This window comes from Lonchura striata, chromosome 5 (genome assembly GCF_050655825.1).
Source record: "Lonchura striata isolate lonStrDom1 chromosome 5, ASM5065582v1, whole genome shotgun sequence".
Taxonomy (NCBI): Eukaryota; Metazoa; Chordata; class Aves; order Passeriformes; family Estrildidae; genus Lonchura; species Lonchura striata.
Genome location: NC_140707.1, coordinates 58,473,157 through 58,488,937, shown reverse-complemented (window position 1 = coordinate 58,488,937; position 15,781 = coordinate 58,473,157). Strand labels below are relative to the sequence as shown.

At 38.0% G+C, this 15,781-nt stretch overlaps 1 protein-coding gene across 4 annotated transcripts in view; it reads left to right on the top strand.

Annotated features, from left to right (window-relative positions):
• BTBD7 (BTB domain containing 7) overlaps positions 1 to 15,781 on the top strand; it is a 49,632-nt gene that overhangs the window by 435 nt on the left and 33,416 nt on the right. The window contains exon 2 of one of the 4 annotated variants that reach the window (XM_085582298.1): positions 5,529 to 5,667. The exons of 2 other annotated variants lie outside the window; for them this stretch is intronic. The gene's annotated coding sequence lies outside the window, so the exon portion shown is untranslated. Of the gene's footprint in view, positions 1 to 93; positions 5,668 to 15,781 lie in introns of those variants that run through there. One more of the 4 variants, XM_085582297.1, reaches the window with a different exon arrangement.

The window sequence follows — 15,781 nt, the reverse complement described above, 5'->3', positions numbered from 1 at the left end:
GTTCTCTCCCTTCCGCCCGGCGCGCTCCCCGGGAGCTGAGGGGAGCTTGCAGCCGCTCCGGCGGGAGCTGGCGCGGGGCTCGTGCTCCCGCGGCCGCGGAGCTCCGCCCGTGTCGGCCGGTGCTCGCCCGCCGCGGATGCCGCGCTCCGCCGGTGCCGGCCAGCCCGTCCCGTGCCCGTGGCCTGGAGACTGCCGCTGCCCCGGGATTTCTGGGGTTTGCCCCGCTCCTCTCTGTGCAGGTATTACCGCGGTGTTCCTGGAGAAACTTGGAGAGCTTTGTGGGTGATGGGTTCGCCCGTGCCTCTGGAATATTCGTGCTGCCCGTGCATAAGTGCTTTTCTGTTGGTTCGTGTTTCTACTTGCTCTTCCCCGCCATCGCATATGAGACCGTTGGGTGAAAGGTGACACACATGTCGAGTACGAACATAAAATGCGATAGTAGGATAATAAAGTACGTGTTGATGCAATGATAGTTTGTGTGAGAATTTACCTTAGGCAGTGTAGCAGCGCTTGAGGCTTTGCTTCAAACCAATGTAATATAATAACAAATTTAAAGTGTTTGGCAGATATACCATTGGAGTGTGATCACCTCAGGTTTTGCCACATACCGCATGCTCTATTTTCATTCAGAAATGGAAAAGATAAAAACAGAAGCTGAAATAAAAAAAAATTTAAACCTTGTAACTCATGTTGAGACGCTGAAAAGATTGATGAGGTAAAGCTTTATCCTCTTTGTTTGAAGAGGATGAGTCTTCTAAGCTTCTCTTTTATTGTTTCAAATAATAGTTTGAAGTTCTGTGTTAGTATCCTTCACACAGAGTGATGCAGGGAGGGGAATTTCTTCTTAGATCCTTTTCCATTTGAACCTTTTGCTTAAGAATTCAATGAAAATTCTTTTTCCTCCACCCCTTTTCAACTAAGTCTGCTACCAATAGAACATAAATAATTCTGTAGATGTTATTTATGAGGATGTGGAACAGAAGGCTGTTAGTAATGTACGGGTTCTGTGGACTGTGATGTTTACAAGGCAAGGTCTGAGTGCTTATTATGTAGAATATCTGTGTGAAGGCAATGTATTGAGAAGGTATGGATTGTGATGTTTTCTTTCTTTTTGGAATAATTTATCAACTAGATAACTAGTCTTAGTTGAGGGACCAAAGCATTATTGAGCCATTTAAGAACTTGCTACTTTGCTGTGTCAATTAGTGTTGTGTAAACAGTACTATCTGTTCCTGCTTATATGTAAACGTGATGAATGTTGCAGTAAATCAAGCTTGTATCTTAAGTTACAACACAAAGCTGCCAGTTGCTGACTGGTTTGTATTCAGCTCTAAAGTTAGACTTCCATAGTTGGGCTGCATGCAGGTAATCTTGGAAATGGAGCTCAGTGTTTTGTGTCACATGTAGAGCCAGTGTTTGTTTTTGTTCATTGGAGATGAAAACAGCTATTGAATCCTTTGTATTTCAGCTCAGCTGCACTAAGCATTGTTTTACTTGCTTTCAAACTTTAGCCAATGCATAAATGGGTTTGACATTCTAATCTGAAATTACTTTTATAAGCTCTCCTGGAAGAGTTGCATGGATTTGTCATAGGGATTTTAAAATTTTTTCCCCTCTTTGATTTCAAGCTTGTCTGAGAAGATCCAAATTTTTTGTTGTGAAACTACGTTGCTCACTATTAAATTAAAGTAGAAGGTGCTGCCTTTGCAGCCAGCTTTTAAAATTTCATTCAGTGAAACTGCCAGAGCTTGATGAATTAACAACAAAATATTGAGTCTTCATTTTGAAAGCAGCATTTCAAGTTGCTGTATACATGGTGTCAGGTTTACAAATTAGTTGTCACTGATGACAATTAATCTCAAGGTTTGTTGGGAATGACTTTTAGGCTGGGACAGTGTCTTCTTCTGTCCTGTTAGTAAGCTGCATTGGTGGTGTGGTGTCTGGGGGTCCTGCACATGGCCATAGGAGAGGTGGGACACTAACCCTGCTTGCTCTTCTGCCACCCTGATGCATGTCTGCTCTTGATATATCAGACCACATGCAAGAAAAGGGGAGCTTTTTCTTATGTCTTGGGTACACTGTGGTGACGGATGTAGTTGTGGCTGGCTGCCTTTCAGAGACAAACAGTAAGATGAATGAAAACATCTGATGGACATATTGATGGGCTGTGTATACTTCACATTAATCAATAAACAGATCTATAGGGAAACTGTGAGATTGCACTTAAGAAGAAATATCTGTATTACTAATGTGACTGATGAGAATCTGCTCTTACAGTAAATCTTGATAGAGAACTGCAAGTTTTAGTAATAACTCCTAAATTTCTTTTCATTTGTTTGCTTTTTCTTAACATATTTAGATGGCCTTTGACTTCTGTTACCAGATCAATGGCTTTTCCCATTTTTTTCACACCACACCAGTCTTGGAAACCTGATGCACAACTTTATTGTACATGCAGTGGGAACCAGGAATCCTAGTTCACATATGTTAGGTGAGCTTCCAGTGAATCATCTAGCTATTGCTTTGTTTAATTTCCCAGGTTCTTTGAAAGGTAAGTGTTGTCAGTATCCCTAAATCTTTGAATAGAAGCTATTGTGGATTTTTAGAATGTTCTTTCCTATGTTGGCTTACTAGTATGCCTGAACTATAAGAAGGAACTGCAGATGCCACATTTAATTCTAGTCTTGCATTTTACACCCATCCAGTCTGTCCTGCATGTCTCCCAAGAAGGATACTTTGTAATGATGTGTTCTATGTAATGAGTGGACACTAGGAGATTGAAATTGTTATTATAGTATGATTATTATATTTTGGTTTATTTCAATTATTAAACTATACTTATCTCCACCCATGGGTTTTACTGCATTGTTTTTTGCTTTCTGTTCTGTTCCCTAGCACACTGGCAGGGGGAACCCACAATAATAAGGATGCCTGTGAGTTTCTTGATAGATACATAGTGGCAAAATTGGTTTAAACACTTTCAGTCCACTGCTGCATTTCCTTACTTCCTGCACTGTCCCCTCAGCTGAGTTGGTAGGCCTGTTTACATGGCTTCACTCTGAAACATTCAGGAAATTGATCTTTATGAAAAATAAACCATTGAAGCACAAAATAACTTAATGTTACATCCTTCATCTGGGTCATCACATTGCTGTGGAAAGTCTGTTTGCACAATGTAGAGGTGAGGCCAGGGAGGTGAGGGGGATCAGGGTGGAACTGTGTTGCCTGATGTGCTGGATTCAAGTACATGCCTAACTAGATACTTAGTTAATTTAAATCTAATTTGTTTGCTCATTGTGTTCAGGTGTTGTGCAAGCTTCCATCAAACACTACTGAATATTAACTTTAATTACTAGTGGCCTTGCAGACATGTCCAGCCAGTTGGGGATTTTCTATCATCTGTGGGTTTAAACTGGTTATTTAGATTTTAGGGTGCTAAAGCATGCAAGAAAAAAAAATTAGCAGCAGTCAAAACTTATTAAGTCAAAGCTTTCAGTACTAAGTGTGGAGGTATAGTATTTTGGACAACATCTTTTTTATGTTTCAGAAGCATCTTCTCAGTGGTCTTACTTTGTTTTTCGAGCTTGGCACTCAGGCGTGAGCTGTTACCTGTATAACTGACTGATAATTTTCTAAATCCTATGTGATCTTTGTCCTCAAATTTTTTGTCCTAATTCAGTGGTCATTCATACTGTATATTTTTTATGGCATTCAAACATCATTGTATGTTCAGTTCTTCCTGATTAAAATGACTGGATTTTTTTATATTAATGCTGGCTTTTCTGTGTTATCATACCCTGTTTCCAACCCACTGTAGTGAATAGTAAATCGTATAATTTAATTTTTTAAAATCTCTTTTAGAGAATATCTTTCTAGCTCTGCAGTTATTGTGATTCCCCATATTGTTAAAGTGCCTTTTTATTTCTGCTCTCTCCTCTTTCTTACAGGACCATTTCTTTATGGTGACTTGTGCTAAGATTAATCTCTTTTTCTTCATCACTTCTGATCTTTGACATTATCTAGTGAGAAGTGCTTTGGAGAGAGATCAAGCTAGTTAATGATACGCAAGATTCCTCTAATTTGGAAACCTTGTCCAAGCTTTGTTAAAACCTAGTCTCAACTACCAGGACATTTTACCATTCTGCTGATGGTAACAATGGCTAAACTGGAAGGAGCTGATATAAACAGTAGTGCATTAAGTGACTGCTGCTTGGTTCTTTAGTTGGGCTTATTGTTTTGTGACCTGGAACTCGCAGAAGCTCTGTGGGATCAGTAGAGCTGCAAAATATATCTCTGTGTGCTTGTCTGTGTATTTTAAACTGCAGTTTGGGTGAGAGAAGATTGTTCTCATAGTCTGCCCCTGAGATTTTAATCAAGATTTCTTATACAACAAGCAAGAATACCAGTGTCTCGTGAAGGCATCCAACATGAGTAAAATTTTATACCTATTTATATGAAAATTGAAGTAATTTTGAGTGACCAAGTAGATCACATTGCATTAGTGAGAAACTGAATTGCTGGTTTGCTTATCATCTGCTACTCCAGATCGCTGTACTGCAATGAAGAATATAAAACACTTTTGTAAATGGGTAGGTTATTTTAAGTGCATTAAAAATAATCAGTATGAGTGACAAAATGCTTTTGTCATGCTTTTTTTTTTTTTAAGCTTTTTTTCTCCTGACCCCAATATTGGAAATGCTGCTTGAGAGCTAATTAAAAGCATTCTAAAATAGCAAATACAATCAGAGTGCAACAAGACAGTATTTTGTGGACTAGCGCTTCCTTATTTTTTGATCTCTTTTGATCTTCTGCTATAGCTTTTTTCAAGTGATGGTTTGTGATGTAAAGATGGGGGAGAAGTGGTTCGTTGACTGTTAGAATTGGGTTTACTGTGGATTTGGTGATTTTTTTACTTAGTCTTGGAAGATATCTTATTTAAAGACTTCCTGCTGCTGTGATAATTATACTGCTTATCCACTTAAATTCTGCAATGTATAAGATGAGGTTGTGCTGAAGTTCTTTTTACATGTGGGGGCATTTAGAGGTTTTTCTCATGTACCCAGAAGTATGTCTTAGAATACATAAATGGCTAACAACCTCTGAAGCTGCTTGTGGTACTTAACTGAATGACCAGAAGATTTCATCTTGAGGAAGGAAGGAGTGTAGGCATATACACAGTGGAATTTTGTATTACCCATTAAAAAAAACCCTGACAAATCCCACACTATTGAAGCATGTGAATATATTAAAGGCTGATGTCTTGTACCTTGGTTCATCCTGTACTGGACAGCTCAATTTCAGACATCCTGAGAGATGGAATGAAATGCATATAAAATGTCTAGAATGCAGGTACAAAAGATAATGTTAATAGATTAATGGATTTCGTTAAGTCATTCTAGTAGTTACTGCTGCTCTCTGAAATACTTCAAGTTGCTTATACTGTCATTTTAAGTTGAAAATACCTTTTCCAGTCTATAATGAGGAGCTTCTAGAAAGTCTTTGAAATCGTTGTTTTTTTCCTACTGCAGAGACAAGCAATTTGCTGCGGTAGAATAAAATGCACACCGGAGTTGGGAAGCTTTGTGTTACTCAGTGTAGTGATGGCTTTAGTACTGAAGGAGGAATAACCTAAGTTGTGTCAGCACTGAGAGGCAACAGTTGTTACAGGTGAGCTGGATGTAAGCACCATAATTTCTCCAGAGGAATGTGTATGACAGCATGAGGAGCTACTCAGTGTCCTTGTGAGCCCCCCCACACTCCCAATGTATCAAGTATCCCCATCTTATCTGCAGTTTATTTTCATGAGTGATTAGCTTGTCTAAATTTTGGATAAGAATGTGTGTTTATTGCTTTAAATTCTCAAATCCCAACTTGGCCGACTGTTTTGTTTTTTGGAAGTTTTTTTGTATAGCCAAAGATAATGTTTAAGAGAAGAATATGATGTATCCTTTTTTAAAATACAGTAAAAGGTATTTTATTTAGGTCAAAAAGTACCTCCTGCTTCTTATTTGGTCCTTAAAATCTCTGTAGGGTTTAATCCTCCATTAAGCACTCCTGGAATTGTGTGTTTGGACTTAAAATGCCAAAATACCCTTCTAACATACAGTACAAGGCCTGTCTAATTGTATTTTGTAGTTCCAAGCATGGATCTGAAGACCTAGTAACTAACCTCTGGTAAAGTGACTCTCATAAGTATTTCTGCAGTGCATCAAAGCTGCTTGTCTTTGACTACATTTGACTACAGTCTTTTATGTTATAACTAGGGCAATTACTACTTGAAGTTGGTTTTAAAGCTTAAATTACCTATCTTCTGAAAATGAAGTTAATCAGAAGTACAGTCTTATTACAAACTTTCTGAAATATCTATTCATACTACTCGGGGCTTTTCCACTGCAAGTAAAATAAAATTTGTTGTGTCTTGTTCTAAGTTTCTCAAGACATTTGAATTTCTCTGCTGAGAACATCTGAGGTAATTTTGTTACTGCATAATTTCTCAGTTAATTAGTGGCTCAAAGTTTCCCCTGTGGATTAACAGACTTGTGCTGATCTAGGTATTTCCCACCACTACCTTGGGCATCTGTCCTTTCTCCTCCTTCCCTCATTCTGTTTTTAGCAACCAACTTATTTTTGCTGGAGAATTGGAGAATTAAATTGGAAATGGCATGTTTTGTGACTGAGTGTTAGCTGCATCAAAGCTCAGTTGTATTAGGCACTAGCAGTCTTCAACAGTAATGAGGCTGCTTTTATTTAAATAACTTGTGGATCTGGAGCTTCATCCTTGTTTTATGTTTGAAGGAAAGGGAACTTGCTCTTTTCTCGACATATACAAGATTAATGTGTTTCCTTATTGAAATGAACCTTTTATTTTTTGTTAATCTGAAAACTGATCCAGCTAAAAACTGTTCTGTTCATTGAACATAAGTGGAGACTTGAGTGGGAATGATCATCTAGGTAGAGAGGGAAGGAGGGAAGCAAGATATTTTTTGGTTTTTTTGTGGCAGTGTTGGGTTTTTTTCTGTACATTAATGGACTTTTCAAATCATGGAAGATTCAAAGGAGATTTGAGAAGTAGAGCACAGGCTGGCAAAGTTTCTGTATTTTGCCCTTTCTTTGAATGTGAAGGAATTGTGGTATCAAGGACAGTTGTGCATGAGAGAAAGATGGACAAAATGTGGTCTAAAATTACATTAAGAGCAATGGGTTTCTTTAATGGAGTAACTCCTGTAGTTAGTGTAATGCAATAGACTTTTGCTTCCCTCCTAAAAGTTTTGTTTGATTTCTTTGAAAAATCTACTTATTTTTTTAGTATTCTGGGACATATGAAAAGCTTGAAATCTTGTAGGGAGAGAAGAAAGAGTTAAGGCATGTCAACAGTCTGCTCAAAGGGCAGATTGCCTTAGCAAATGGTTAAACAAAAAAACACGCAATAAGCTTTTCTGGCTCTGCAGCCTTTAAATGTCTGTGTTCATGAGTTATGTGTAGATGTTGCTGAATTAATGAAATTGTGTACATGATTGGTGCCTCCGTTTTCAGAAACATTATGTCAACGTTTGTAATGCTCTTTTGACTGTTCTGTAAAACTTGCATATTCATGTTACAGAACAAAAAAATGCTTTGGAAGTGCAGAGAGAGCTTGTTGCAGGAAATGTGGAAGACATAACTTCCTTTTCTTGCCAAGGGGAAAATGTAAACAAAGCTCCAACTTAATTGTAGGCTAAGTACTAGTCTGGTTTTCTGACTAAGCCTTTCCTTCCTTAATTGATTTCTTTTATTATTGAGAAAGTATATTTTCTGAAATGAATTCATGTAGTTTTGGGCAGGACGTTCCTTAAAGTTTGTGAACATTTAGTTCTTTCTACACTTGTATGGAATCTAAATGTAGGTATTAGTGAAGATAACTACTGAAACTGAAGTTACTGGTGTAACTTTTGAAAGTTTTGATGGAAAATATTGCAGTATTAATGTATTTTGCTACTATTTTCAAAATGGCTGAAATATTTGAAGTATACAGCATAGAAAGATTTCTTGGCATCAGGTATTATGATATAAATGTTAGTTGGTGGTATAGTGTGGCTCTTAAAATTTTATGCTGAAGTTAATGAATTTAAATCAACCATGCAGAAGAGTCCAATCAAAGGGGACATCTTTCAAATGTGTACGTTTTTAAGTAACTGTTAAAATCTTAGTATTTACAGATATAATTGATTTACAAGAACAGGCATAAGATCATTGTGTTAGTTATGAGGGGGTTGTCTTAAAAACTTCTAAATACAAGAAAAATTCTCTGTGTGTTTGACCAGGAATTTCACCCTTGCTCAGGGAGGCAGCAGTGCATAACCAGTTTACACAGTCTCAGATAAGTCAACTGTTGTATAAATACCATGTACAATCAATTGTACAAATTGATTTTGTATTGCTTCCTGCAGCAGTGAACAGAATAGACTTGGGAGTGATTGTGGATATTAGGAGACAGGGGGAAGATGTGAGTGTCAACACGGGTGCCAGGCCAGAATGACGTGAAGAGAGAGCAGAAAGCATGACTACAAGGGTATAGGTTTTGTGGAATTGTGAGGTACTCTAATAGGAATAGTGCGCCCTCTTCATATTGAGAGCTGTAAGATCCTGTTCCAGTTTTAGCTGTCTGTCAGACAAATGTGCTGGAGTTCCCTCTTCCTGTCTATTATCTCCCACTCTCTCCAGCAGTGGGGTGATGGATCAGCCATTTGAAATTACTTGGTTTGTGATCATATAATCTCTGTATTTATTGTGAGGGGAAGCAAGAAAACCCCCTGGCAGAATGGAGTGTGAGGGAAAAGTACAGTTCCCTGTTAGTTTGACTTTAGTGGTAGTATCAGATCACCCTGGTGTACCTGAAGAGCTGACAGGCAGTGAGTCCTGCATACACAGTTAGCGTCTCCCTGTCGGAGGACAAGTTCACTACATTGAGGGGAATATATTAAAATTTGCATAGGCTTAGCTTTATATTTTTTCCTAAATGACTAATACCTTAATGCATATATTTTGGACTACAAATTTAAAATCATCCAAGCATTCAAAAAAGCGACAACTCGCATGGACCTCTAGTAGTGATGGCTGCTATATGAAGTGTTGTTAACCGAGGAGTGAACAAACTGCACAGATACAGAGAAAAATAAGTACAGGCCAAAGAAGCAGCAATCAGCCACCTGGATACAGGAAGCGCTGTCATGGTGAATCCTAGCAGTAGCTGCTGCTGTCTAAATCACTTTTTTCTGCTAGAACTGTCCTTGCTTTGCAAGTGATTTTTCCTATTGTTAATTTTTTAGGAACTCTGGAGAAGAAAAAGCGTATTGCAAAGGTGGTTTTATAGCTGCGCACTTAAAGTAAGATGTTTTTATTGACAGTGGTAGTTGGCTGAATGAAGATTGAGGCAGTGCTGTACCTGGGCAACAGCTGGAGCAGCCACACCAAAGGATCGACTGAAACACAGTCCAGTCAGGACTTGCATGGCTTTCCAAATGTCTGCTACAATGAACAGCTACAGCTCTGCTGCAGGCATAGGTGCATAGGGCCTGGGAATGTTTAGTTTTTAAAGACTGTGTCTACTGAGTCAAATTGAACATTATGTATGATTGTGGGAAGCAAATTAATGTTTTCTTCCTTTTCTCTGGAATCATCTGGGTTCCTTGAGCCATTTGGTAAACTGGTACAGGGAGCTAACTACACTGGGGTGAAAAAATCTCACAGAAGAGAATATCTGTGTTTAGTTGCTGACATGATGGAGGAGCTTTGGGGAGATGCTGGTGGTAGCTGTGGTGAGCACTGGCACTGAGGAAATGTGCATGGAACCAGTGTTGGTGAACCAACTTAGGTTTGTATACACCAAATAATGCATTTTGAATCCAGATTGCAACTGTGGTTTTGTTGGATGCCAAGACTTGTCATGGCTTGTGGCTTACTGTTGAAAGTATTCAAACTGTAGCTGTAATGAGTCAATTTTATGACTGTGACTTAATGCTGTCTTCAATGAGGAAAATCCGTGTTTCTTTAATAAAATTCTTGATGTCTCATGAAATGACTGGACTAGATTGCCTTTTGAGTTCTTTACCACACCTTTTCATGTTCCCCCTTCCAGTTTTTCTGTTGTGTATAGATGTATCCATTGGTGTTACATGTGTAAGAAATTATGCCAGCAGCCAGTACTTCAAACTTGTTTTATCCAAGAGAAAAGGCTGAATGGGTGAAATTGCTGTTGTGTGATGACAAAAAGGACCCATGGAGAGGATGGTGTACAGAAGAAAAGGAATGGTGGGGTATTAAGGCCTAAAGTGTAGAGAAAATTGTTTTGGATATACAGCAATATTGGTAATAACAGTTTCAGCCACAGGCGAGGATTTCAGTGGTAATAGATGAGCTCTGTATTGTTACCAAGCATCTTGGAGGCTTAAGTATAAAGGAAGAGTATTGTATAGAAACACTGTAGTCATGAGGAATGATGTTCCAGGCAACAGAAATATCTTAAGATGTTATTACTGATACAATGAATGGCTGGCAGGATGAAAAGTTGATTGCAGCCAAAGTAAGATAGAAATAATTTTTCATCTTATCTACTAAAAGAGGCACGTATATGGGAAGGCTGATCAATATGTGGGTCGAAGACTTTTTAGTCTGCTTTGATGTTGGAGCTATTGTGAAAACCCCAAGCAGTGTCATCACCAAAGATGACTCAGGCTGTGGAATTTAATAAGGGAACTAAAGCTGAGTGATCAAAAGGTTGCTTTTTTTGAAGGTGGGTTGAAAATAGTAAGTCATAAGACAGGATGAGTGCTGCTTGCCTACTTAGGTACAGAGCACAGTGTCTGGGATTGTCCCATTAGTTACTCTAATGTACTCTCAGAGGCAGTGTATTCTGAGAGGAAGAGTGAATGTAACTGTGCACTGAATTTACAAGCACTATTGTGTACAGGAAGCTCCCACATCCTCATTCAGAGTAAATTACTTTCTGTGAAATAATTGGACCTGGATAAAAAGGGAAAATAACTCCAGTACAAGGAAAACTGTAGGGTATATGGATCTTCCATATGGCTGAGGTTTGAGCCAAGATTTTCCCATCTTTAGTAGATTTGTTAATTGAAAACAGGATTTTGTTTTGTAGTTGGGTCACAGCTTGAGCAAGAGGAAGAATTCCCTTTCTTGAGACAGAGATCTTTGGGGTGCACTCTCAGACTAAATAGAATAAAATTCCATGGGGGTAGAAGACTGTGGAGATGAAAGACTGCTTGCTCTGTTCCAGAAGAAGCAACAATCCTGTTGACAGATAAAGGGTACAGGGCTAAGAAGCCTATAAAATAGGCTCTAAAAAGGTGGTAGAGCTTCATGTGGAAGGTTATTCTGCTCCACTTCTGCCTTTTCCACGGGGGAAGAGGAACGGGTGACCATGGATATTGCTGCAGTAATGGACAGTCTGGAGACACGCTGAGGAGGACAGTGATCTTACCAGACTAGTATTTGACCTCAGTATCCAAGGCTGAATGTAGCTGAAATCTCCAGGAGTTAGGTAGCTGCCTGACAAGACAAAGTGTTGGCCTGAACTTTGATGGAAAGAAAAAAAACAGACTGCTTAAAAAAAAAGTCTGTTCCTTTTTCTGAGGTACTTTTCATGTAATTTGGAAGTTCCTTTTTCTGTCTTAACCAACTGATGTGTGCATATATATGTAAACCAAAGAATATTTGCCATTCTTAAAAAAAAAATCACGTGGGTAATTTTTGCTCAGAAGAGGCCTTTTGAAACACATTTAGACTCCACAAAAATTATCACAGTATGTCAGACTATGCTGCAATTATTCTAGACTGGCTAAAGTTAGTTATCCTCATTTTCCTGTAAATGCATATGTTCATACCTAATTACTCTCTTTAGTGATATTGATAAAGATTTGGTGGATAGGATTTTTCTGATTTTCTTATGAAGTAGTTTTAATGATGTTTTTATCTAAATCAGATAATGTTCCTTTCAAGTTAACTTGTGAAAAAATGGAGTCATTGAAGAATACATGCTGACATTTCACTTCAAGAGAGTCCTAGAGGGCCATAAATGAGCTCTTGCTCATTTGGCTGAAAGAAGTGTTTTGAATTCATCTTCACGAACATTAGTTAAGTCTTTTATATGAAGGTTATCAATCAGAAGAGACTTGTGGTAAATAAGTGTGGTTTTGCAACCAACTGTAAGAATCACTGATGTAGAGAGAGGAAAATTTATTTGCTGGTATAGGAAAACATTTAAGTTGCTTGGGAAGAGCAGCCTATTCCATGCAGGATTGTACTGCTGTAATTCAGTTAGTTTCTGTGTGCTTTATGTGTTTGAATTTTTTAGCTGCTGGAACTTTTTGTGTTTAGAGGAATATAAATACATTGATGTCCCCTGCTTCCACACTGCAGTTAGTGATTTGATCTGTCAGTCCATGTTAATGACATTTTTTATTTACTTCTACAATGTGACATGTTCATATCATACTTGAAATTGCTTTGCTGATCATCAGAAATACTACTTTGAATGGTGTTTGCCAAGACAGCATTGAAAAGAGGGTTTTTTTTTTCTGTAAGTTCTGTGGTTTTTTTTCAACTGTTTAAATGCTGCTCAGTGTTTTCAATTTCTGAAATGTGGGTATCTTCAAGACTACACACCTTTGTGCTCTGCTTGAGCATAGTTCTTTTAACTTTCACTCTGATTCCTCAGAGAAAATGTTGAAAATCATGTTGTTTGTTGGTGGGTTTTCCTCACTAAAACTCAGTCCAGTGATTCTCAACAAATCTAGAAATAAAAAGCTAGGACTGTTTTGGTGTTTTTATCACCTCTATTTTGAAAGAACTTCTTGATGGAGAAACATACTACTTCATGGAAGAGAAAATGCTGTAAATTTCATGCTAAACTATAAGAAAGGGTTCTTTGTGGATAGCTGGAACACATGATTTTCAGCAAAGACTGAGTAATGCAGTCACTTTAGTAATCTGGTTATATCTGCTTTTTCTTGCCCTCTTGAGCTGGTAACTGCTGATGTGGCTTAAGTTCTGGTGCTTTTCCTTATTGGATTTTTCTTTTTTTCCAGTGCAGTGAATGAGGAAGTAACACAGATTCATTAGCTTATGTTGTAAAGAACATTATCCAAACCACAACCTTTCAGCTGTTTCAGTTGCATCTTACTACTGTATCATCCAATTAATTTTGAATAATGATAAAATTTGATTGCTTGACATGATTATAAAAAGGAGTCAAAATAGGCGTTATGTGGATTTGCATGTGTGTCAGGCATAATCAACTGACCCTTCACATTTCAGTTGTTTCCCTTGAACAGAAAGTTACTTGCCAGTTACACAATTTCTTTCTGGTATGCTGTCCCATATCCAGTCAGTCCTTTAGTGTGTACACTTCTGACACTTGAGACTTTACCTCCACAAAATCTGAGTGTGCCAGTACCTCTGATTGTCTCACCTATGGAAAAAGAGGAAGGTTAGGACAGGTAGCACTCAGTTCCTGACAACTCCTCTTACTTGGAGAACCACTTTCTCCAAGGAAATTGGGGTAGATACTCCATGCGCATCTGAACAAGCAGTTGAAACTCCAGCCACAAGCAACTTTGTCTTCATTTTTAAGAGCTTGTGCCTTTGGGTGTTGTTTACTGGTAATTTCAGTGGTATACTGCATAACAACCAGCATGGCCAGGGCTGGCTCTGGAAACTTCTTAGTGGATGGGAGCTTGCTTCTGTTCTTCTGAGTGCGGATGTTCCTGGATCACTTTGTGATGGCTCAGGGCTCTCTATTGGTCACCAGGGCACTGTCCTCTGGAGGAAGATTCAGGATGTTAAGGCAAGCTGGTGGGATGTACTTTGGGCATGATAGCAATGGTCCATTCTCACAAGTTCTTGCTGTTTTAGTTGATCTACCTAACTTCTATGGAAATAAGTTTAACCTTGCTGAAGTTTAGTTGATGTGTTTCCTTACTAGTGTTGATGCTTTTTATTGCTGCATCTTGTCATCTCATCTTGCTGTAAAGTTGTACTTGTTACTTGAGATGAGCTGTTGGGGCAAAATAGCATAGCATTTTTGGTCTGGATAAAAATCTAAGCAAACATGAATAAGTTATTATTATAGTGCCTGGGTTGTCATTTAGTCATAATAAATTTAAAATATGTTAGGTAAAATAAAAGCCTGAAATACCATGTTGGTACAGGTATGTGCATGTACTTGATATAATTTCCTACTTTGGTTTTAATATTATGCTATTGCATAATCCTATGGCAGCAACTCCAAAAGAAATACAAAGATCTTAAAATTTTATGGGGAAAAAAATCAAATGGTTGTAAAACCAGTCGTAGTACTCTTGAATTTGCCCTTTGCATTAATTAGATCTCAGTTTTATGAAATGCTTGTATTGGGTGATGATATAAACAAAGTGTCACTGTTACCAAAGCCCATTCTCTACTGAGACTTTTTGTTAAAATTCCCAGTCCAGGAATGCCTGGCTGTCAGCCTAGATACCTCAGATATATGTCATGTAGCTGCTTAGGATTTTAGGTTCAGTGTGACAAATATTAAGAAGACTGAGAAACTTATTTCAGGCTGAAGTCTTTAAGCAGACTTGCGCTTATTTTAAATTTTATTCTGAGTATCAGTATAATCGGAAAGTCACTTTTGTGCTGTTTTGTAGGATTTGGAGTGGTAATTTTGGTTTCTATTAACTTCCTCATTTCACATAACACACTCCATATACTTTTTCTGCAGTGCAGGCTTTTTAAAACAAGCTTTGACATAGTTTAACTCTTTCCCTGTGTATGTGTGTATGTTCATAACACATCTGTACATGCGTCACTGCTCTCAACAACTGTTTCAGTTGGTCAGCAGATGTTGAATTTGGTTTCATTGTGGTAATGCTTATGGGGATGCATGCAGCCTTTTAATAAAAAGTAAAGAAAAAGCTCACCTGATGATGGTTTTTAAAACAAAATTCCATGGATGTATTCTGAGGCTAAAATACAATTTAAAAATTCTTCAAATAAGCTGAAATAAGGGAAGTTTTGGTATGCAGAGTAACTTCTACAAGAAGAAACTAGATCTGTCTTTCCTTTTGCAGCTAAAGATCTAATTGTTTGTGGTTTGGAGTTTTTCCTTTATTTTTATGTTCCTCTCCTTTTCACTGTGGAGAAGCTGCATTCTTGACTTGGCATTTTTGTAGTAGACTCAGTTAGTTATATGCCAGACTAAGTGCTGTTCAGATAGACTGTGTTTAGTATAGAGGCTGAAGTGGACAATAGCAAAACAAACCAAACAAAAAGAAGGCATCTAAATCCATTAATAGTTCAAGTACACTTTGCTGTCAAAAGATGCAGTAGTGCAAGTATTCATGTCTGCCATAACAAACAATTTGGCTGACTGATACTGTTTCAGCTTCTTGTTTAAGTTGGTTCTAAGGTGGGTCAGTTTATCTAGTTTACAAAATACTTGGGACAGAACCAACAAGGTAGGAAAAGTGGTTATGAGAATGAAGAGAGGAAGGCAGAGCTTCCTTCAGGGCAGAGTTCATCACTGGTGCTAGCTAATTTTTTTGAGAAATGCAACATGGGTTATATAATATTATCTTGTAAAATGTAGTGCTCTATTAAAAAATAAATGTACTTTCAGTTGATACCTGAGGTTAAGGACAGTACTGGAACTAAAGCTGAGATGGGTTTTGAGCCATGGGGCCCGATACACTCTGTGAACTACAAAACGTTTTAATTCAAGATGCAAAATACTCTTTAAGAAAGCAGC